The 23,223-nt window shown below is 40.4% G+C and overlaps 1 protein-coding gene across 1 annotated transcript in view; it reads right to left on the reverse strand.

Annotated features, from left to right (window-relative positions):
* Positions 1–23,223, reverse strand: part of LOC122816372 (testis-expressed protein 2-like) — a 434,050-nt gene that overhangs the window by 252,384 nt on the left and 158,443 nt on the right. The gene's annotated exons all lie outside the window — the stretch shown is intronic.

The following is a 23,223-nucleotide window of genomic DNA, read 5'->3' on the forward strand; positions in this document are numbered from 1 at the left end:
GCAGTTAATTTAAGTAAATACTTTCTAACATTACACCAGTTACATTTCTCAGGTTTCATTTTTTTTGTCTTCATGTAGTTTACTGAGGAATGGCTTTTACTCAAGTAACATAGACATGCCTTTTTGTTTTTCTCTCTAAATAGTACCTACATTAGGATCAAGAAAGGCAAAAAACAATTAGTTTAACTTTATTGTACGGTTACTTGTATTTCAAACTGGTCACTGGATTGTCGGTTCTGTGGTGCATGTGGATGAAGCCATGACTGTGCCCAATATGACCTTTGGTCAGTCAGTGCTGAAGCTCTTGTTGGTATGAAAGCTTACTGAATGGAAGTTTATGTTATTTATTTAATAAACTGTATTTTAGAGCATTTTACTGTTATATTTGTTGTTTATTTCATATTTTTTCATCTAAACCAATCACCCTAGAAATGAAATAAATATATTTTTAATAGAATGAAAAAAAAATTAAAACTGAATACAGTATATAAATATAAACGCACACACACATGCACACAATAAGTACATATTAGCATAGCTATGACTTGCTCTCAGTGTAAATGACCATTTACGCTTAGAGTAGGCTGAGAGCAGGTGTTTTGGAATCTGCTAATCATAATGAGCCTGTTTATAGACAGGCCTTACACCAAAGTAAGTCACTTATACTGAGGGAAAGTCTTTTGAAATCAAGGCAGACTTACACTGAGAGCAAGCCTTTCAGAATCTGGCCCATGGTATTTGATAGCTAAAGTGATTCGGAATACCTAGCCACCTTTGCTTTTTCATGTATTTGTACAGCACCTGCGTCACTTTAAAGACTGAACATTTAACTGCTTGCTCACTTATTATGAAATGTTTATTCCTGACATAGTTTTTAAATATGACAGTATTGTTATCTATGGATTATGAAGGCCTAATGTCTGAAACTGAGTAAGAAATTTGAAAGGTTTTCTTTCAAATCTTGTTCAAAGGCCTGTTTTGATATAAATATAAAATGGCTACCACGACCGAGGCATAAGATTAAACACGACTTTTATTAAAATAATAAGCACTTTCACACCACACAGGTGCATCATCAGATCACATAACAAAATCAAATGTATCAAGACTTTTAAATGCCTAATGATACAAAGCACGTGATATTTAGGAATCCATTGAAGTTCAGTACATTCAGTCTTATTACGCACATCACCACCCCTCAAACTAATAACCAACAATTGTAAAACAAGAAATTCAAAATTGTGGCATTCACCCAGTATATGAACATGTTTAGCTAAGCATTGGGCACCTTATTCTTTCTAATATCATATAAATGTTCCAAAACAAGTTCTCTAAGGGAGCAATTGTTTTTTCCAATATAAAAACAAGAGCAGTGAGTACATTGAGCTAAATAAACAAGATTAATCAGACTGAATGTGTTGAACTTCAATGGATTCTTAGGCTACAAGCAAAGAAGGAGTCAGGTCTGAATGAGGCTTTACCTTTAAAACCAATTCTGAAGTCATGTGCTTTGTATCATTAGGTTTTTAAAAGTCTTCATACATTTGACTCTGTTATATGATCTGATGCACCTGTGTGGTGTGAGTGCTTATCATTTTAATAAAAGTTGTTTTTTATCTTGTACCTTGGTTGTGTTAGCCATTTTATAGTTATTTCCTTCATTTTATATTGTTGCTGGTGTTACCCATTTGGATATATGTTTTGCTGTTTTGATGTATCCAAAAATTATAAATATCTTGAAAAATCAGTAAAGAAAAATATTTTCCCAAAAGACTCCTTTGTTACTAGTACTACATGAAGTGGTATCCTTGTAAGTAGTATTTTGGTGGTACAATAACAGTGATGGGTCATGATTTTTGTCTTATTACCGAAATACTAAAAGCATTTTTGAAGGTGATTAATTTGAATTATGAGACTAACTTATTGGATAACTATCACAGCAGAAATATTTAAGAGTAAAATGTGTGAACACTGAAGCAGTCACAAGACAGGCAAAATCAAACTGTTCTTTGCAACTAAAAAAACATTTTTACACAAAAGCTTCAGTCCCCTGAGCCCCCTGACATGAAGGTTTGTTGCCTGTACCTCTGCTATTTAAGTGTGAAGTCATTGTGCCTTAAAGTATAGGAAATTTTCTGGGGTACAGCAATCCCAGGCTTAGTATTACTCAATACAATTATGCAACTGTATTCACAAATTTGAGTGTCGAACACATACGTACAACCAGTACATCTAGTTTTATTACTAGCATCTGTAGTATTAACACAAAAATGTTTTATTATAGGTTCATAGGTTCATAGGTGTTTACTAAGCTAATGACCACAATGGCATTTTTAAGCCTAGCCACGCATCCCAAATCTCTGACAAGTTCTGATACCCTTGATAAGTGTAAGCATGGGCCTGGGAGATGAACCATTTACAGGTTACCTGTGTCCATTAGAGACATGGGTGCCAAACCAGGGATGAATTTCCTGTTCCCTATCCAATTGTCCAATTGCACTTGAATTGGGTTAGGAAGGAACTCTGTTTCGCATGGATGGGGAGCCTGTTCCAGAGAAGGATTAGTCTCTGGGATACATACCTGTCTCTCTAGCAGGTCCTGTTTATATCACATGCAAGGTTTAATTCCTTAGAACAGGTAATCCTGGTGCTGTTTGTTTTGTGGATATGCAGGAGGTCCATTACACTGAGGTCTGGCAATGTCTTGTATGCCAGGCATAATCTCCCCTCAAAAGCCTGTAGGAGACAATACAGGGATAGGGCCATGAGGTGGTCTGCAAAGGACATTTTACTTATGCCCTGTATTCTTTTAGTGAGGAACCTCTGAAGACATTCCATTTGTTGGATATGCCTGGTCAGGTACATACCAAAGGAGGCATTGTACTCAAGGGTAGGTCTGACAAATGCCAAACACAGTGGAACAATTACTTCCTTGGACTTAGATGCCATACCTTTGTTTATAAGTTGAGCAACATAGAATGATTTCCTCACTACTGTAGGCACATGATGATCAAAGGCGAGATTACTATGTGTGTGTCCCTAAGATCCCGACTACTGGGTCAACTCTAAGGGGTATGTTGTCAATATGATAGTTACCAGGGATAGATGACTTCCCAAAGGATACTATTATGCATTTCTTGGCATTTAGTTTTAGTCCGTAGTTCTGGCACCAGTTGTTTGTCTGTGTGAGCCCCTCCTGGAGAACATTTGTGTCAGTGTAGGCTTCAATGACAGCTCCTAATTTGCAACTGTCTGCAAATTTAATCAGCCAGAGACCACTGACATTGGCCTTGATGTCTGAGAAGTAAATGACAAAAAGGAGAGGTCCAAGGACTGATCTTTGAGGGACTCCACTTGTGACTGGCCTCTTTGTAGAGGTGGACTTCCCAATTCTAACTTCCTGGGTCCTGTCTGTGAGCCATTTGGCTATCCACTGAGTGACATACGAGTTTGTAACTAACCTCTTGAGTTTGTCAACAGTGCCCTAGTGGGGTATTGTGTCAAATGCCTTGGCCAGGTCAAGGTAGGCAGTGTGAACCATTTTGCCCTCATCCATTGCTTTGGTGAACTTCTCAAAGAAGTCCACCAGGTTGAGTAGGCATGATCTGCCCTTGATGAATCCAAACTGGGCTGTGTCCAGTGTCTGGAGGTTTACTATAGCCCTATTGATCATCTCCATGATAATTCTTTCCATGGCTTTACTTATAAGACTAGTGAAACTTATGGGTCTGTAGTTTCCAGGGTCTGCAGATGGAAACTGCATAAATAGAGTGCTATGTTTACATCACATGTACAATTTTGGAAATTTTCTTCATTAAAATTTGACTGTGTGCAACTTTAACATTTTAATATTGCCTTATCAAAGAAAGTGCCTGTGTTATATCTTGCTCTATTGAGATTTATAACTTCTCCCTTTCTGTACCTGGCCCATCATAAGATGATCAGATGTGGACCTTAGCAAAGTAGTGTGTACAATGTCTGATGGGACTTTAATGAGAACATTACAGCTTATGGTGGAAGGGCACAGGAAGGGTGAAGTGAGTAGGACATGGGATGACTTAATAGAAACAGGGGTGGCTGTTAGGGGGAAGCTGTCAGGATGAGGGTCAGTAATCAATAGACTGTAACAGTATTTATCTGTTGTCATATTGTATTTGGACAGAAAGGCAGACCTGATCACTGCTGATGCCAAGACTTGTGTGAAATGCAAATAAATAACTAACTAAATAAATAAATACAGTGTCACGTACTTTGGTGTTTTGATGAGGGGGATCATGCATATCAGTGTATTTTTCACAGAGAGGACAGAAGAAGATGAATTTATTTATTGTAATCTGAAATTATATTGATTAGGAAGAACAGCATACTGCAGTTAGGCCCCTCCAGTGGCATAGAGGGATAAAGCCCTGACTACCCCCCAGCCAACCCAGACTTGATTAGTGACACGGGCGACTGACAGAGCAGCAGGGAAGGGATGGGTATGCCCATTCAAGGTGGGAGGGTGCTCATTGATATGCTCCCTAAGATGAGGTGCAGACCAAAGAGAGGGGTTACCCTCAAACATCAAACATATGTGATGGGGAAAGTGAGTGGGTGGGCAGATCATTCATAAAAAATCCATCCTCCGGACAGAAGTACAGATGAGACAAGACTCCAGACACCCTAATGATCCACGACCAGCCCTATTAAAAATAGAGTAAGTTGGAGTGGGGGGATTGGACAGTAGCTGGTAGAACCAGCATGGACATTGGGTACTGGGGCCTGGGCCAGTAAAGATGAGGTCCAGTGGAACCAAAAAAAAAAAAAAAAAAAACAACAGGATACTAGCTCTAGTACAGACTCAAGAGATGCTTAAGGTATTCTTCTATAGTACAGGTTTGTAGTAATTTTTGTCTGGTGTACTTTGTCAAGTCTTGGTGACTAAATAAAGAAATGAAGACTTGGGTATTTGACAGCCTGCTCACATTCTGAGATTTTAACAAAGGCACGTTGGAAGACATTTTCAATATCAGTGGCTACACTGCAGTCCCAAGACAAATGTATGAAGGGTGGGGCAGAGCAGTAAGTACAGAGGGAAAGAATAAGAAGATATGTACTGGTACCAGCAAGGTGGATAACCTGATACAGACGTAAGGAAACATTTTTACACAGAGAGGGTGGAGAGATCAATGTGTGGCAAAATGCAGTCAACCAAGACTAAATGGATGCCTAGGACAGATAAAAATGGAGCACCTGTAGAGGGAATTATTGTGTAAATGGACTACTGGTCTTGTTTTGTTCCAGCCTCACTTCTTTATGTTTCACTGCATGTTGCATGCAGCATATCATATTCCTTACTTTTGTCATGCCTTACAATCCAAGACATCTCACCCACTGCTGAATATTGGGTGTGGGCATCAGCTGTCTGCCACTGATAGACAAGTGTGAGAAAGACCCTGCTACAGACCCCGCAGGCACTGCTCAATTCCCACTTCTATAGTTCTAATATAAACCTTATAATAGCTATATATATATATAACTGTCTCTGAACCTACTTTATACTCCACCTCTTAAGTACAATATTAATATTTTCTGCCTTACCTAATTCCTTCCCTCATCTCTATTTCTTTGGATTTCTAAGCTCTAATCACATCTATTATCTATGTGACAAACTCACCAATACACCTGTTCAAATGTTCAATGTTCAATGTCTACTAATACATACATATCCCTTATACTGTAATAATGGCCTTTATTTCATATGAATTTAATCTAATAAGCAAATGTATGTGTAACTGTTAACGTATATTAGTTAATGCCTTTTCATGTATATTACTAAATGTCTATAAATGTTTGCAATATGTTGGAGCTTTACTCCCCAGGCCTCCATTGAAAATGAGTTTTTGACTAAATCCAGTTGGACAAACCCGGTAAACAAAAGCAGAATAAAAATAAAAAAGGAATAAAAATAAAAAAGGAATAAAAATAAAAAAGGTGTCCTTGGTATTTATGACTGGCATGTCTGTGGATAGGTATTCTTCATACGATGCATATGACGACAAAGTTCCCTGACTGCACACTTCCATCAGGCTTGTTTCTTTTCATCCAGCAATCCGTTCATTGAAAAATATAGTAAGACACTGGGATCTGAAACAGCGATACCACGTATCACTTGCATGGCTGGTATTTTGTGCATTGTTGCATCATGAGTGTGTGTTTGTGTAATATCATTTTGGTGCAGGTGACTCATATTGTAACATTATACATACTTCACAGTGCAGAATGACTATATTTCTCAAAGGCACCACATGCCAGACCATGGAACTGCTGTGAATGGAGTATTATGCCAACAAGAATCTACATATTCATCAGAAGTGTTGTATTCGCTGTATCTTGACAAGTACCTATGAATCACCGTTGAAGCCTCTTCAGCAGTGTCCTTCCAAACTTGCAGATGCCATTTCATTTTTTGCAATACTTTTATCCCCAAATGTGCACGTCTTTAATGCAATTCATGGAGAAAAAAATATTTTCTCACTGTATAGTATCACATCTTCAATCAAGATGCATCTCTTGCCTAACAGTATGCATTTCACACCTTAAAGTGCTCTGTTAAAACTGTCCAAGCTTCCTGTGAAATGTAAAATAAAGGCTTCTGGACCCAGCCCACATATGACCATTTATACACGTATAGTTTGAAAAACAAGCAAATTGGGCTTCTCATGCCAGGTAGTAAAAGCAGATCAACCTTGTGCATTCTGCACACATTCCACATGACCTGCCTTCTATGATACATGCAAATCTATTTAGCAGGTGGTTTACTGTGGATGTAATTGTCCATGTTCAAGATATGCATACATATCAATACTGAACAGGGAGAAAGTCCTATAGTCTAAAACACTACCCAGCATCATACGCCCATAGGTATAATAAACATTCAGTTTACTCTTAAATATCTCAAAGTTACTTGCTGTTTTTATATACTCTACATTCAGATTGATACACTTCATTGAGAATCAAAACATTCTCTTAGACAAAGTTATTCCTTCGTAATTTAAAGTTCATGCACAGTACTGCACACGTAATTTATTTATTGATTTTTATTTGTTGGCTAGGAATGTCCAACTCAATTCTCATTTTTAGCAGTGTCCCAGGAAGGAAATCTCGGAAACATTAACATATATAAAATCAGTACAACCATCAAATTGGGGTGAATTCAGAAACATTCAGTACGCACTGTTTGCACAAAAAAGTGGTCTTAATGTAAGTGTGGCAAATTGCGTGGTTCACAGCAAGAAGCAGAGGAATGGGAACAGACGGCGCGTGAGCATTCTGTGGTAGTGCCAAACAGACTGAACCCTTGTAGTACCATATTATAGTAATCAAGAATTACCAAACCATGCAGAATACTGTAACGTAGTGTAGAATGTTTACATGTTGTAGTGCAAAGTGTCACAATGATCACTATCTGTGGCCTTCAAGTACAGTGCCCAAATCATCATTCTGGGGCTGCCAAAGTCATACAGCCACAAACGTTTATCATAAAAATGGGATACACAAGGGTTATGTCTGATAATAGCAAAGACGATAGAGCAAGCAGAGGGAAACATACAAACAGAAGACACAGGAAAGTGCGAGGTGGCAGGGATTAGGGCACACTTTATTTTTTGTGGGAATAAACACACTTTTTTATTAAGGAGAGAAAGGATGAGGTGATGAAGTATTCAGGGGTAAACTGGGTATGGAAAATGGTATAGAATAGTTTGTGGGGGCAAACAGACACGCAGGAAACAATCAGGCATGGTTTTGCTCACTCAAAGTAGGGATGGCATGGAATATACACATGCATACAGGGGGTAGACAAATGGTGATGAGTATGGTTGGACCATGCTGAAGTATGAGACAGGACAATACTAGGAAGACGATCATACAACACAGGGGAGAGGTTGGGATGCTGGCTGCATGTGGCCTGCTAAGGATGCCCAAAGCACAGTCTATTAAGGACCAACACCAATGGATGATGTAATGTAGGTGATGGCCAGAGCTTCCTGGCTTTGCGATGGTGCAGTGGCTCGGTCCTGCATTGCCAAAAAATGTACCATTCAGTACAGGGGAGCAATGCAGTCAACATGTTCATGTGGCTGTAGCTGACTCACAACTAGCTGCAGCAGTTGTGGATTGTCCATAGGTGGTGGAATATGGATGTCCTCCAGAGTGGCATTTGTGAAGGAGATAAAATATTTCACTTCTTCACACACTATAAAGACCTATACGCGTTTATGCTTTGAGGAGCAAGATGTAATCTCCGCCTCACATGATGCTAAAAAAGTCAAATGGTGTAGCAAAATTTCATACAGGTGTTTAAGTGCAGGTGTTCAACAGTCAAATTCTGTGCAAGCATTCACTGTCCTGAACTACACCTGGATGGTCTCCTTCACTATCTTATTTGAAATTTCCCAGTCTCTTAGCTTATACTACACCAGTCTCTCCACTGTCTGGAATCTTTTTTTACTACCTTTCTGGACTATATATGTATTTTTACTACCTTACTTCCTCCTGATAATATTTCTCTTGCTGTCTCATTGGTATCCTTCACTTTCTTTTTTTCTATTTCTGTTTACTCCAAGGTTACTCTTACCTCCTTTTGATGATGCTCACCCTATATAAATTATCTTATTTCATTCTTGTATTGTTTGTGTACCTTCAATTACTGTATCTTACATTAATTAATGTCACAGTATAGTCATTTAAATGTTATTGGAATTGTGACTGTTATGACACACATTCAACCACATGCTATTGTTATTGTTAAGATATTTGTGGAACTTTTCTCCATGGGCATCTGCAGAAAATGGATATTTTTGTTAACCCATTTGGACTTTCACTGAAAACAAATGTCAGTACTCAGTTGTGGAGCACACATGCAGGTACAGCTCTCATGCATCTCAGTGCTATGTTGTGCAGCACACACACATGTACAGCTCTCATGCATCTCAGTACTCAGTTGTGCAGCACACATGCATGTACAGCTCTCATGCATCTCAGTACTCAGTTGTGCAGTACACATGCATGTACAGCTCTCATGCATCTCAGTACTCAGTTGTGCAGCACACATGCATATACAGCTCTCATGCATCTCAGTACTCAGTTGTGCAGCACATGTGCATGTGCACCTCTCATGCATCTCAGTGCTCAGTTGTGCAGCACACACACATGTAGAGCTCTTGTGCATCTCAGTACTCGGTTGTGTAGCACACACGCATGTACAGCTCTCATGCATCTTAGTACTTAGTTGTGCAGCACACATGCATCTACAGCTCTCATGCATCTCAGTCCTCAGTTAGGCAGCACGCACACATGTACAGCTCTCATGCATCTCAGTACTCAGTTGTGCAGCACACATGCATTCACAGCTCTCATGCATCTCAGTACTCAGTTGTGCAGTACACACACATGTACAGCTCTCATGCATCTCAGTATTCAGTTGTGCAGCACACATGCATGTACAGTGCTCAAACATCTCAGTACTCAGTTCTGCAACACACAAGCATGTACAGCACTCATGCATCTCAGTACTCAGTTCTGTAGCATACACACATGTACAGCTCTCATGCATCTCAGTACTCAGTTGTGCAGCACGTGCGCATGTGCAGCTCTCATGCATCTCAGTGCTCAGTAGTGCAGCACACATGCATGAATAGCTCTTATGCATCTCAGTGTTCAGTTGTGTAGCACACACATGTGTACAGCTCTCATGCATCTCAGTACTCAGTTGTGCAGTGCACACGTATGTACATCTCTTATGCATCTCAGTACTCAGTTGTGCAGCACACAAGCATGTACAGCTCTCATGCATCTCAGTGCTCAGTTGTGCAACACACACGCATGTACAGCTCTCATGCATCTCAGTACTCAGTTGAGCAGCACACATACATGTGCAGCTCTCATGCATCTCACTGCTCAGTTGTGCAGCACACATGCATGTACAGCTCTCATGCATCAGCCATCCTTGGCACTTTGAGAACATGATAGGGCTCTCAGGTATCTGTTGCATGAAAAGGATCTGGTACATAAAAGCGAAATAATGAGATTCATAGATATTCATGCAAGTATGCAGAAAGGGAGTTAACTTCTGGAGTTTACAACATTTTCAGTAGTTTACTTATAGTTAACTGGCAAAGTGAGTGAGTGTGTGCTCTGGTTTCTAGAAAGTTTTTCTATCAGCAGGTATCTGGATTTCCTGTTAAGGTGTACGTTTTCCATTCTGACAAAGGTCTCAGGCTGAAGGGCACAACAGAGCATAGATTCCTGTTTCTTTGTATGTTGACAGAATTTTTTTTGTGTTTGCCCTGATTACCTAAATGTTTAAATTACTACAACTGCAGGGAATATGCTTTTGTGGGGGGGGTGCTTTACCATGTCATGTTAGAATACCATTTATAGACTAACAAATGTCAGGGGAAAAGGGAATTCCCAGTTTGCTGAAAGTGGTTTTTTTCAGTTAAATGTCACTTACGCCTATTGCTGTCAATTGTCTTGTCACATTCCTAAAGCACTGACAGACAACAAGTAGAAATGGATGAGACTGGACAATGGTCTGATGTCAGCACCTCTGCAGAGTCCGGCCATGATACTGAGAAACATAGTTGTGTTTTACAATCACAGAACATGGTGATACTCATGTCTGCCTCACTTCTTAGACTAATAGACATATGAAACACCATCACAACATGCATCTAACCCCTGAAATGTATGCAGCATTGAAGGTAAATCAGTAGATGTTCAGGAGTGTCCTCCAAGCCTTATCTGCCACATAGTCCACAATGGTAGTGGCATATTTGCTGCATGGAACTTTATAAGGATGCTGCCCTGCACTATGGTGAGCCATCACAAATGACAATCTACTGGGTGTTTTGGTGGCATGCACTGTTGGATGAACACCTTCATGAATAGGATATCTACTGAGTGTTGTGGTGGCATGCACTGTTGTGATAATCACCTCCATGAACAGGATATCTACTGAGTGTTGTGGTGGCATGCACTCTTGTGATGAACACCTCCATGAACAGGATATCTACTGAGTGTTGTGGTGGCATGCACTGTTGTGATGAACACCTCCATGAATAGGATATCTACTGAGTGTTGTGGTGGCATGCACAGTTTGATGAACACTTCCATGAACAGCATATCTACTGAATGTTGTGGTGGCATGCACTGTTATGATGAACACCTCCATGAACAGGATATCTACTGAGTGCTTTGGTGGCACGCACTGTTGTGATGAAAACCTCCATGAACAGGATATCTACTGAGTGTTGTGGTGGCATGCACTGTTGTGATGAACACCTCCATGAAGAGGATATCTACTGAGTGCTGTGGTGGATTGCACTGTTGTGATGAACACCTCCATGAATAGGATATCTACTGAGTGTTGTGGTGGCATGCACTGTTGTGATGAACACCTCCATAAATAGGATATCTACTGAGTGCTGTGGTGGCATGCACTGTTGTGATGAACACCTCCATGAACAGGATATCTACTGAATGTTGTGGTGGCATGCACTGTTGTGATGAACACCTCCATGAATAGGATACCTACTGAGTATTGTGGTGGCATGCACTGTTGTGATGAACACATCCATGAATAGGATATCTACTGAGTGTTGTGGTGGCATGCACTGTTGTGATGAACACATCCATGAATAGGATATCTACTGAGTGTTGAGGTGGCATGCACTGTTGTGATGAACACCTCCATGAATAGGATATCTACTGAATGTTGTGGTGGCATGCACTGTTTGATGAACACCTCCATAAACAGGATATCTACTGAGTGTTGTGGTGACATGCACTGTTGTGATGAACACCTCCATGAATAGGATATCTACTGAGTATTGTGGTGGCATGCACTGTTTGATGAACACCTCCATGAATAGGATATCTACTGAGTATTGTGGTGGCATGCACTGTTGTGATGAACACCTCCATGAACAGGATAGCTACTGAGTATTGTGGTGGCATGCACTGCTGTGATGAACACCTCCATGAATAGGGAATCTCAAAGTTTGCTCATACATCCCTTAGCCTATTATACTTACTATTCTATAGAAGGTTTGTAGACGACTTTTGTATTTTCTGGATAGGTGATGAATTGAAACTATGAGAACTGATTGAGTATATGAATCACAGTAGTGAATTTTTAAGGTTCACAGGAAAATATTCTGCAGATGCTATTGAATTTATAGATATTCAAATGAGCATTGATAATAAAGGCTGTGTCCATACAGATAGATATACTAAAGACTGCTATTGTGCATCATACCTCCATAGAACTATCATGCACTTTGGCCATATATTTAATAATATTTTGAAGAGTCAAACAATGCATTGTTCTAGATTGACTGATAGGGATACTAGATGGGATGAAGAATTTAATAAAATGAGTAATGATTTCATCACTAGGGGGTATCATGAATATGAGATTCATAAAGCAGCAGTTGATGTTAAGGCTATGAGGAATGATAGAGCCAGACCATATTTTTCCAAACCTCGGACATATCATAAGGTACATAAGAAGCCAGATAATAAGACTTAATTTATTTTCTCGTATACTAGGGATAGTAGGGCAATAAGGGATATTCTGGATAGGAATTGGAAAATTCTCCAAACTGACACCCATATAGCCCAGATTGTGGGGGAGAAACCATAGTTGATGTAAAAGAACATGAAAAACTTAAAACGGAGGCTATGCTATCCGAAGACAGGGCTATATTCTGAATTATTAGTCTCAGGGCAAGGGACCATTAAATGTGGCTGTGAAAATTGGGGAGAGATGGGCAAAGGCTGCCAGCATAGTCAAATAGAATTTGATATATAATTCTGGCATTTGTAAATAAATGTAAAATACAGGCTTGTGTTTTTAAATGTAAGAAAACACTGTAAAATGTGAATTTCAAGATTGTTGCAACATTGCCATCTGCTGTAAGGAAAACCAAGCCACGTATTTCAAATGTGTCTTTTAAAATTTAAAAGATCTTATGAATCTCTTTAATGTTTTACAAGTCGGTTCTAGTGCGTCTAGATGAAGATTTCATGCCCATTGTTTTAAGGCTAACGTTTATGACCAGAATTTAGATGTGGAAGGTGCTTTATTGCTCTAGTTTCTGCTAGAATGTATATGTGAAATGCCTTGTATTGTTGTAAGTTTCTGAGTAGGTGTTAGATTGCTAAATAATGCAGTTTGTGGCCTGAGAACTCAGACCAGGTGTTAAGATGATGCAATATGAATACTGGGAAAACCTAACTGTCAAAAATGATGTAATTTGGGAAGGGCCTAAGAGACATGTTTGTTAGTAATGTTTAAATACTATTTCTCACAAGAGACTGGAAGCATTTTGACTTTGGACATCTAACTTATCAGCACTTTGCCTTATGCTCACATGTAAGTTCTACCACTGTGATTTCTTGTAGAAATAGTTAAAGCTAGTAAAGATTAATTACATATTTTTCTTTGAAATCAGACCTGTCCTACTGTATTATTTTAAGTTTCTGTGTGATCTCTGAACTCTTGGATATCTCTGTGGTGTAGTAATTTTGTCTTGTGTTTTAATTATTTATTATTAAATATTTTTAAAAGCTTCTACATGTGGCTGATTTGTGTAGAGATAAGCTCTAGAGTACATTGCATATTTATAGAGGTTATTGTAACAGGCCACTCTAAAGTAAGCCTTGACTGTTAGTCATACTACCATTGGATAATAATATTGCATAGTAATAATTGGACACCATTTTAAGGGCCTTTTAGTAGCTGATATTATTAGTTGGGTAGTGGCAGTAATTACTACCATATAGTCTGGGTAAAGGGGCACAGCTGGAGAATTTGTGTCAGCCTTTTCCAGGAGTGTCTGTGAAGTAGTATAAATACTTATCTCAAAGTGTGTGTGTGTTGTGTCAGCTACTTGGGCAGGGACATGAAGCACTGGTTGGACAGAGAGGGTACTGTAGGTTTTAGCTTGCCCAACTAGGCTGAGACCTGGACCCTATAGCTGTGCCAGTGGGGAGTCTTATTGAGGACCTGGAGACAAGGGAGCAACCAGCCCCAGACTGACTGTGATCTCTGTGTGCACTTAAGGGAAATTGTACTTTACTGTGTGTATTAGTTATCCTTTTCCCTTCTATGAGACGATCTCTCTGATGTTAGTGGTGAGGATTGAGGCTCCTTGATTGCTGGGCCAGGGCACGGTCGTCACAGTGGCCACTGTAATTTCTGTGATTAAATATATGAAGGATTGACTTTAAACACCCTGATACAAGAAATATATTTAATTTTTCTATTAATGCCAACTGCAACAGTAGGAATCTTATTTATTTAGCTCGCTGCATGCATTGTTATTCATTTTATGTGGGAAAAACCAACAGACGTCTGCGTGAGCGTATTAGAGATCATGTATACTGTCACAAGAAAGGACACACTTATAGTGCCATAGCCAGGTCTATATTATAACAATGAATGATCAAATGAGTGAACATTGTTATATCGAACTCAAAAGTTCAAATTCACAACACATCAAACTACCAGAACAGTGATTTTTTTCCCAGGGAAAAAAAAAATCGCTGTTCCTAAAAAAAAAAAAAAACCACATTCAAACATTACATAAAGTGGGGGGCTTCACCCCCACCCCCCCCTGACGTGAGGAGGCTGTGCCCCCCACACACCCCCTACTTAAATATACCAACTCCGAAATCCCACTACAGTGCCCAAAATGGCAAAGTGACGGAAGCGGCCAAGTGACTTCTTTCCATGCTGCTTTGTCATTTTGCATTTTTGACATTTGAAGTTCAACCAAGACGCATTTGACAAAATGTGTCTTCAGTCTTCTGATAGGAACCCTCATAGCCAGACATATGCTGGAATCAGGAGACATGCAAAAATTCACTGTACTAGAGTTGGTGCCTGAGGGCATTAGACTAGGTGATATTTCTAGTACCACTGAGAATAAGGAACTCAGATGGATTATTAAACTTAGAGCTCATTTGGGCAAAGGGCTCAATGATCATCTAGCCATCACTGCTAGACTGAAGGACAGGAAAGTTAAGAAATGACGATGTCTTATACATTTTATATATGCCATTTAAGAATGTGTTTCTTTAAATAATTTATATTATGTGATTGGTTCATTTGAATGTGTGATGTTATAAAAGGAAGTGATGCATGTTTCTAGTAAGGTCTGATGAAGCAATTTTTAATTGTGAAAGCACTTACCTTTTCCTGTTTATTAAAAGTGGACTGACTTTTTAGTACATGCCTCCCTGCTTTTCTGCTCTGCTTTGCCAATTTTATCGTTTTGGATATATATATGTACCTATCATAACACTTAAAAAAACATTTCACTGAAATCCAAATGCTCTGACCCATTTCACTGAAAACTAAAATCTCATAACACTGAAAATTCATTTAACTAAAAACAGACTAACTCCATAATTGCACAACAACAGAGAAAAGAAAAAAACACCATGCCCAGTGAATCAGTACTCGAGATAAATATGGACATCTATAGTTATAGACGCATAACATGATTCTGACCATCACAATTCACACAGATTCTGCTAGACTCACTTCCCTAATAACTCCTGTCACAAGAAATGACACCATTGCATGCATCCACTGGTTCAAGGCTCCAGAGAGCACCCCAGCACTACTGGCTACAACTCATACCACAAGTTTCAGCCACAGAACATGGACCGAAACACAAAAGGAGGGGGTGTATCCATATTCCTCAAGGATACCTACACCTCCAGGTTAGTGGTGCAGCATGATACCTCTGAGATCATCCATGTGCAACTAACATCGGGCTAAATCTGCAATGCAAATTATGGCCTGCTACAGATCACCCTCCATGACCCAGGACCACCACTCCACCTTTCTGGAGACACTGGAAAACATGAAGGTCCTACCGAACACCCTGATATTGGGAGATTTCAATTACCCTACCATTCACTGGGAAAACTACTCGAGTACAAATTCCCAGGCCCAGAACTTCCTGGAATTCATAAACTCAAATGCCCTAGATCAGCTGGTAAACTCCCTTACCAGAGGTGAAAACATATTGGACCTGGTCATCACCAACGTGGGCGACAGGTGTTCCACACCAGAGGTCAACCCATCACTGGTGAGATCAGACCATAAACTAATCACTCTGGATGTCCACACCCCACCACCACCCCCAACTAAGGAAACCACAGTAAAAAACTTTTCTAAAGCAAACATCACCTTACTTAAGACAGAGGTGGAAAGTTTCACAGCCCCCACACTAAAGGATAATGCTTCCCAAGATGCAGAAACATTTACAAATGCACTCTATGAGCACCTACAAGGATGCATGGATCATGTCATCCCTAGCAAAACCAAGACTCAGTCCTCTAAGAGAAGGAAACCAATCTGGTGGACCCCTGCCATAAACAGGCTATACAATAGAAGGAGAAAACTAGTTCAGAAAAAAAGCAAATCCCAAGAAGGAAAGACATCCCTGATCAGTATCAGTAAGAAACTAAGGTCCCTCATGAAATCATCCAAGGCTAACTTCAAAAGAAAAATAGCCAAGGATTCAAAAGATAACCACAAAGTCTTCTTTAGCTATGTTAAGAATCTAAGCGCCAACTCGCAGATATGCACTGAACTAGTGGAAAATAGCACACAATATACTGAACCTACTGATATTGCCAACATCCTTGCAGATAGATTCAGTGCAAACTTCACCCCCCTCTCACCTCCAAAAGGGCCCACAACAATACCGGAAAAGTGTAGTGTCCCAAAAATCAAAGACACACAGGTGAAAACAGCCCTTTCAAAAGCCAAAAACACAGCATCATTGGAACCAGATGATGTCCCAGGCTGCGTCTTGCACAAACTACAGAATGAACTAACCCACCACCTAAACACGCTGTTCAACCTCAGCTTCTCCACAGGCTATGTGCCCATAGAATGGTGCACAGCAATGGTTATTCCTCTCCACAAACGAGGGGCCACAACTGACCCTGGTAACTCTCACCCCATAAGCCTGACTAGCCTGGTCTGCAAGGCTATGGAGCGCATCATCATGGAACTCATTAACAAAGACATTGGGAACCTCCAAACACTTGACCCGACCCAGTTCGCCTTTGTTAAAGGCAGATCATGCCTACTAAACCTGCAAGACAGTCACCAAGGCCATAGACAAGGGAAAGGTGGTTCACACAGCCTACCTTGACCTCACCAAGGCTTTTGACACCATTCCCCACTTGGGTATTACAGAAAAACTCACCAGCCTGAACATAAACCCCTACATCACGAGATGGGCTGCCAACTGCCTTACAGACAGAACTCACATGGTAAGAATAGCAGGCTCCAGGTCCGACTCTAAACCAATCACAAGTGGTGTCCCACAAGGCTCGGTCCTGGGACCCCTACTGTTCGGCATATACTTCTCAGAAGTACAGGCAAACACAGGAGGACTATGGCTAACCAAGTTCGCTGATGACTGCAAACTGGGAGCCATAATTGACTTTCCAGCTGAACCAGTCATCCTCCAAAAGGGCCTTACTGAGACAGACACCTGGTGTCAAAGTAATGGCCTCAAGCTAAATGCCACAAAATGCATAGTCATCCCATTTGGGAAAAACAAAACACCCACGAATTACCACACAGGTGGCAGCCCCCTTAATACAGAAGAGGTAATAAGGGGTCTGGGGACCCATGTAGATAGTAATCTCTCCTTTGACATTCATTTTGCCAAAGTAGTTAGGAAATCCTTCTATGTGGCCCATCTAATTACTAAAGGGTTCGCATCTAGAAATAAAGAGGTTATAGTGCCCCTCTACTCATCACTCATTTGACCCATCATAGAGTACAATGTCCCATTTGGGATGTACCTCACAAGACACTTCCAACAGCTGGAAAGACCACAAAAGTACTTCACCAAGGGGATTATTGGCCTCAAAATATGTCCTATGCAGCCCGACTGAAAAAACTCCGGCTGTACTCAGTGGCATATCGCTTACTTAGAGGTGATCTCTGCCTGTCTTACAAAGCCATGTCCAACTCAGAATTGATGGACATGCTCCACCTAAAGAAATCCAAGTCACTGTGAGCCACACACTCTAGTGAGCTAAACCTCACCACAACAATAAATAGAACATGCAAGTAAAATATTAAACAACATTTACAAGAATGCATACATTATTAAAGCAGAATATACAGTTTTAACTTTATTATAAATACAGAGTTGTGTGTAAGCATATTGCACAGCTGAGCAGTGTTGTTAGCCATTACAAAAGTGTAATGCACTAAGAATCATTTCTGAATGTTGCAAAGTTGTACACAAAAGAAGGGGGTTATAATTGTATTTGCATCACTCTTGTCCTGTTCTTAAAAATGACTGCTTCTACAACATCTGAATTATTTTATTTTAAACATTTACAGAAATCAATGGTCTGTATCATAGGTTCATAGGTAGGTACTAGGCTATCTGCCCGAAGGCATTTATAAGCCTAGCCAGAATGTGTTGGCTTTCGCCATCCCCTTAGATTAGTTCCCTATGTCTCTGTCCAGCAGAGCCACTGAAGTGATCCCCTGGGGTAAACTTTCTGTTTTCCATCCACTCGTCAAGGTTTCTCTTGAAGAGTGTTATTGAGGAGCTCTGCCTAATGTAGATTGGAATCTTGTTCCAAAGCATGGGAAGTCTCTGGGACAGGAATCTATCCCTCCAGCATGTCCTATTTATTGCTGTGGTGAGGTTTAGATCCCTAGAGCGTGTGGCTGGAGGGGATAAGGTTTTCTTTAGGTGGAGCATGTCCATCAATTCTGGGTTGGACATGGCCTTGTATGTCAGGCAGAGATCACCTCTGAATAGGTGGTATGCAACTGAGTACAGCTGGAGTTTCTTCAGTCGAGCTGCATAGGGCATCTGTTTGAGGCCAGTGATCCTCTTGGTGAGGTACTTCTGTGGTCTTTCTAGCTGTTGCAGGTGTCTTGTAAGGTACATCCCAAATGGGGCATTGTACTCTACGATGGGTCTGATGAGTGATCAGGAGAGGGGCACAATGACCTCTTTTGATCTGGATGCAAACCCTTTTGTGATTAGATGGGCCACATAGAAGAATTTTCTAACCACTTTGGCAATGTGATTATCAAAGGAGAGATTACTATCTACTTGGGTCCCCAGATCCCTTATTACGTTTTCCATATTTAGGGGACTACCACCTATGTGGTAGTATGTGGGTACTTTGTTTTTTCCAAAGGGGATGACTACGCACTTTTTGGCATTTAGCTTGAGGCCATGATTTTGACACCAGGTATCCATCTCAGTGAGACCATTTTGGAGGATGTCTGTGTCAGCCAGAGAGTCAATTATAGCCCCTAGTTTGCAGTCGTCTGTGAACTTGGTCAGCCATAGTCCTCCTGTGCTTGCCTGTAGCTCTGAGAAGTATATGCTGAACAGGAGGGGTCCTAGGACTGAGCCCTGGGGAATGCCACTTGTAACCAATTTAGAGTCAGACCTAGCTCCTGCAACTCTCACCATGTGGGTTCTGTCCGTGAGCCGGATGGCAGCCCATCTTGTGACATAGGGGTTTATGTTCAGGCTGGTGAGCTTGTCTATAATACCAGAATGGGAAATGGTGTTGAAGGCCTTTGAGAGGTCTAGGTAGGCTATGTGTACCACCTTTCCCTCGTCTATAGCCTTCGTAACTGTCTCAAAGAAGTCCACCAGGTTTAGGAGGCATGATCTGCCCTTAAAGCCGAACTGGGTAGGGTCCAGTGTTTGGAGGTTCCCAATGTCTCTGTTAATGAGTTCCATGATGATGCATTGCATAGCCTTGCAGACCAATCTAGTCAAGCTTATAGGCGATAGTTCCTGGGGTCTGTTGTGGCTCCACCTTTGTGGAGTGGAATAACCATTGCTGTGCGCCACTCTATGGGTAGGTAGCCTGTGGAGAGGCTGAGTTTGAACAGGTATACTCTGTTAAAGGCAAGTGTGGCCGAGGCGCTAGAGAAGATTCATTTGTGAAAGAAAATTGCACTTGGATTGTATTTTTTACAATAAATTATTTTAGCACTACAGTGGAACTGGCCTGCATTTTGTGGTATATTTCAAGTTTTGGCATATTTGGTTGTGGTTCTTCGAGTTTGAACAGTGTGTTTAGGTGAGGGGTTAGTTTGTCTTTGAGCTCGTATAGAACGCAGCCTGGGACAACGTCCGGTTCCATTGATGCTGTGTTTTTGGCTTTTGAGAGGGCTGTTTTAACCTGAGTGTCTGTGATCTACATTCTTCTGGTACGGTTATGGGCCCTTTTGGGGGTGAGGAGGGTGAAGTTTGCACTGAACCTGTCTGCCAGGATGTTGGCAATATCGGCTGGTTCAGTGTATTTTATGCCATTCTGCACTAACTCTGAGCAGATCTGAGTATTGCCACTTAGATTCTTGACATAGTTAAAGAATGCCTCGTGGTTATCTTTGGAGTCCTTGGCAATTTTTCTTTTGAAGCTTGCCTTGGACGATTTTAGGAGGGATCGTAGTTTCTTGCTGATACTGATCAGGGATGTCTTCCCTTCTTGGGATTTTACTCTTTTCTGTACTAGTTTCCTCCTTCTATTGTATAGCTTGTTTATGGCAGGGGTCCACCAGACTGGTTTCCTTTTCTTGGAGGAGTGAGTCTTGGTTTTGCTTGGCATAGCACAATCCATGCATTCTTGCAGGTGCCCGTAGAATGCATTAGTAAAGGATTTTGCAGCTTGGACAGCATTATCCTTTAGCATGGGGGCTTTGAAACTTTCCACCTTGGCCTTAAGTAATGTGAAGTTTGCTTTTGAAAAGTTTTTCACAGTGGTTTCCTTGTCCAGGGGTGGGGGCGGAATGTGGATATCCAAAGTGATTTGTTTATGGTCAGATCTAACTAGTGAGGGGTTGACCTCCGGTGTGGAATACCGGTCACCCATGTTGGCGATGACCAGGTCCAATATGTTGTCACCTTTGGTGGGAGTGCTGACATTTGAATTTATAAATTCTAGAAAATGTTGAGCAAGAGAGTTAGTACTTGAGTAGTTTTCCCAGTTAATGTTTGGGTAATTCAAATCACCCAATATTAGGGTGTTTGGTAGGACCTTTATGTTTCCTAGTGTTTTCAGAAACATGGATTGGGGGTCCTGGGACATGGTGAGTGATCTGTAGCAAGCTACAATTTGAATAGTAGTTTTGCCCATTGTTAGTTGCACGTGGATGATCTCTGAAGCATCGTGCTGTGCCACTAACCTGGAGGTGTGGGTATCTTTAATGAATATGGATACTCCCCCACCTTTTATATTTTGGTCCGGGTTCTGTGGCTGAAATGTATGGTATGAGTTGTAGCCTGGTAGTGCTGGGGTGCTCTCTGGAGCCTTAAACCAGGTTTCTGTTACTGCACATATATCGATTTTCTCCATACTGAGGAGTGCCTCGAGTGCGTGTATTTTGAGGTTTAGACTTCTGGCATTGAGTAGCATTACCCTCAGTTTTTTTCTCTCAAACCTTTTTCTTCCTCTTTTTCCACATTAATATCACACACTGAAAGCAGTTTCAATGCAAAATGTGTATTTCCCACACATTCAGAGAATACCCAGTTTAAGCTTAAAAACAAATTTCTAAGAGGAACTGCTGTCTGCCAAATCTAATGTACTAAGCAGTCATAATGTTCTGCTGAGCTACCTGCTTTTCCTAAACAACTCTTAATAATTCATTTATATGATCAGACATTCTTCGCATATGTTAAGCGCACTCAACATTTTTCAATATTTTGGCTTATCATCGTATAAAGCTAATTCAAATTTCTTAAATGCAGTCCCTGTGAAGGAAATAAATAATATTTTCTGCTTTCACAGTGTTTATTAATAATTAAGACTGAAAATTAATCAAAAAGATACAGATAACAGCATCCAGCTTGCAGTACATTTGTAATATTAACATTGCTGGATAATACTGCATTGAAACTGCATTATAATTACATTTTCTGCATCAAACCAGCAGCGTCAATTCACTAGAAAACATAATTTGTTTTGTCTGGTTCTGTGCTTGGAAATAAAACATTTGCTTTATGTTAGTTAGAATGGGCTGCACTGCTCTGCATTGAGGAGGATAGTGATCTGTATTGTCCATCACACAATAATTTCCAGTTAATCAGAAAAGACAATGGGTGCCCAGTACTAAACCTGATACCAGTACAATTCAGGTGTTGCTAGTTAGTGGAGGTGCATTTATTCCTGAATAGCAATGTGCACCATACACCAGGACATCGAGGGAAAGTTAATCCAGAATCAGACACTCACACACACAGTGAAAGTCAGTGTATCATTTTGCAAGCCTTGACTATTCCATTCCTTGACTCCTGTGATAACGTATAGTCATTGTAGGTATGGTTTCATGCTGATATTCTTAATTCTCCTCTTCATGGTTCTAGTTTTAATGGCTTCACTTTCTCTGCTTCTTGTTCTGTTGCTTTAAGCAAAACAATGCCAGATCTTTGTACTTCCCTCCCATGTCCTATGGTGTGCAGTCTCAGGCTCAGCAAATGGAAATCCTCTTACCATAACAACAGCTTGCACAAACCAGGATCAGTATTCCCAAAAGACTTATGCTCATAGAATCCAAGTTCCCAACTTTACTGGTATCATCCACTTTACTAACTTTATAGCTCTTCTATTCTGGCAGTTCTAATTGCTTTTTGCTTGACCAAGAGATGGCAAACCCATCATTGTCCATCATAGCTTCCTACTGTACAGCATATAAATAGTTAAATTAAGGTGCACCTAGCAACAACCCTACGAATCACTCTCATCTCATAAAAACCCACATGACTAAATCCTACAGGACTTTTTAAAAAGCTTACCACTAAAGCATATTGAACTCACCAAAATCTAAATATAATCTTAAAATCCTCCTTTTATTGCATCATCCTCCCTTAAGTCTAACTTCTGTTTCTCCTTGTATTTCACATACTTCTTCACCCCTATACCACCCTTCCCCTTTTCTCTTTCTTGTTTCCTACCTCCCTAACAAATTATAATCATGCACATTTCCATATTTCACCTCCTTCCCTACTTCTCAATGTCTTCTCTGGCTGTTTCATTACGGGTTATTTCCTCTTACTAGTGTGAGCCTTTGTGTTCACTTTTGCATCCTTATACAACTTTTCTCTTCTGATTCAAGTTTCAAATATTCACCCCAATCGATGGATTGCA

This window comes from Protopterus annectens, chromosome 12.part0, assembly GCF_019279795.1.
Source record: "Protopterus annectens isolate FY-2018-M chromosome 12.part0, PAN1.0, whole genome shotgun sequence".
Taxonomy (NCBI): domain Eukaryota; kingdom Metazoa; phylum Chordata; order Ceratodontiformes; family Protopteridae; genus Protopterus; species Protopterus annectens.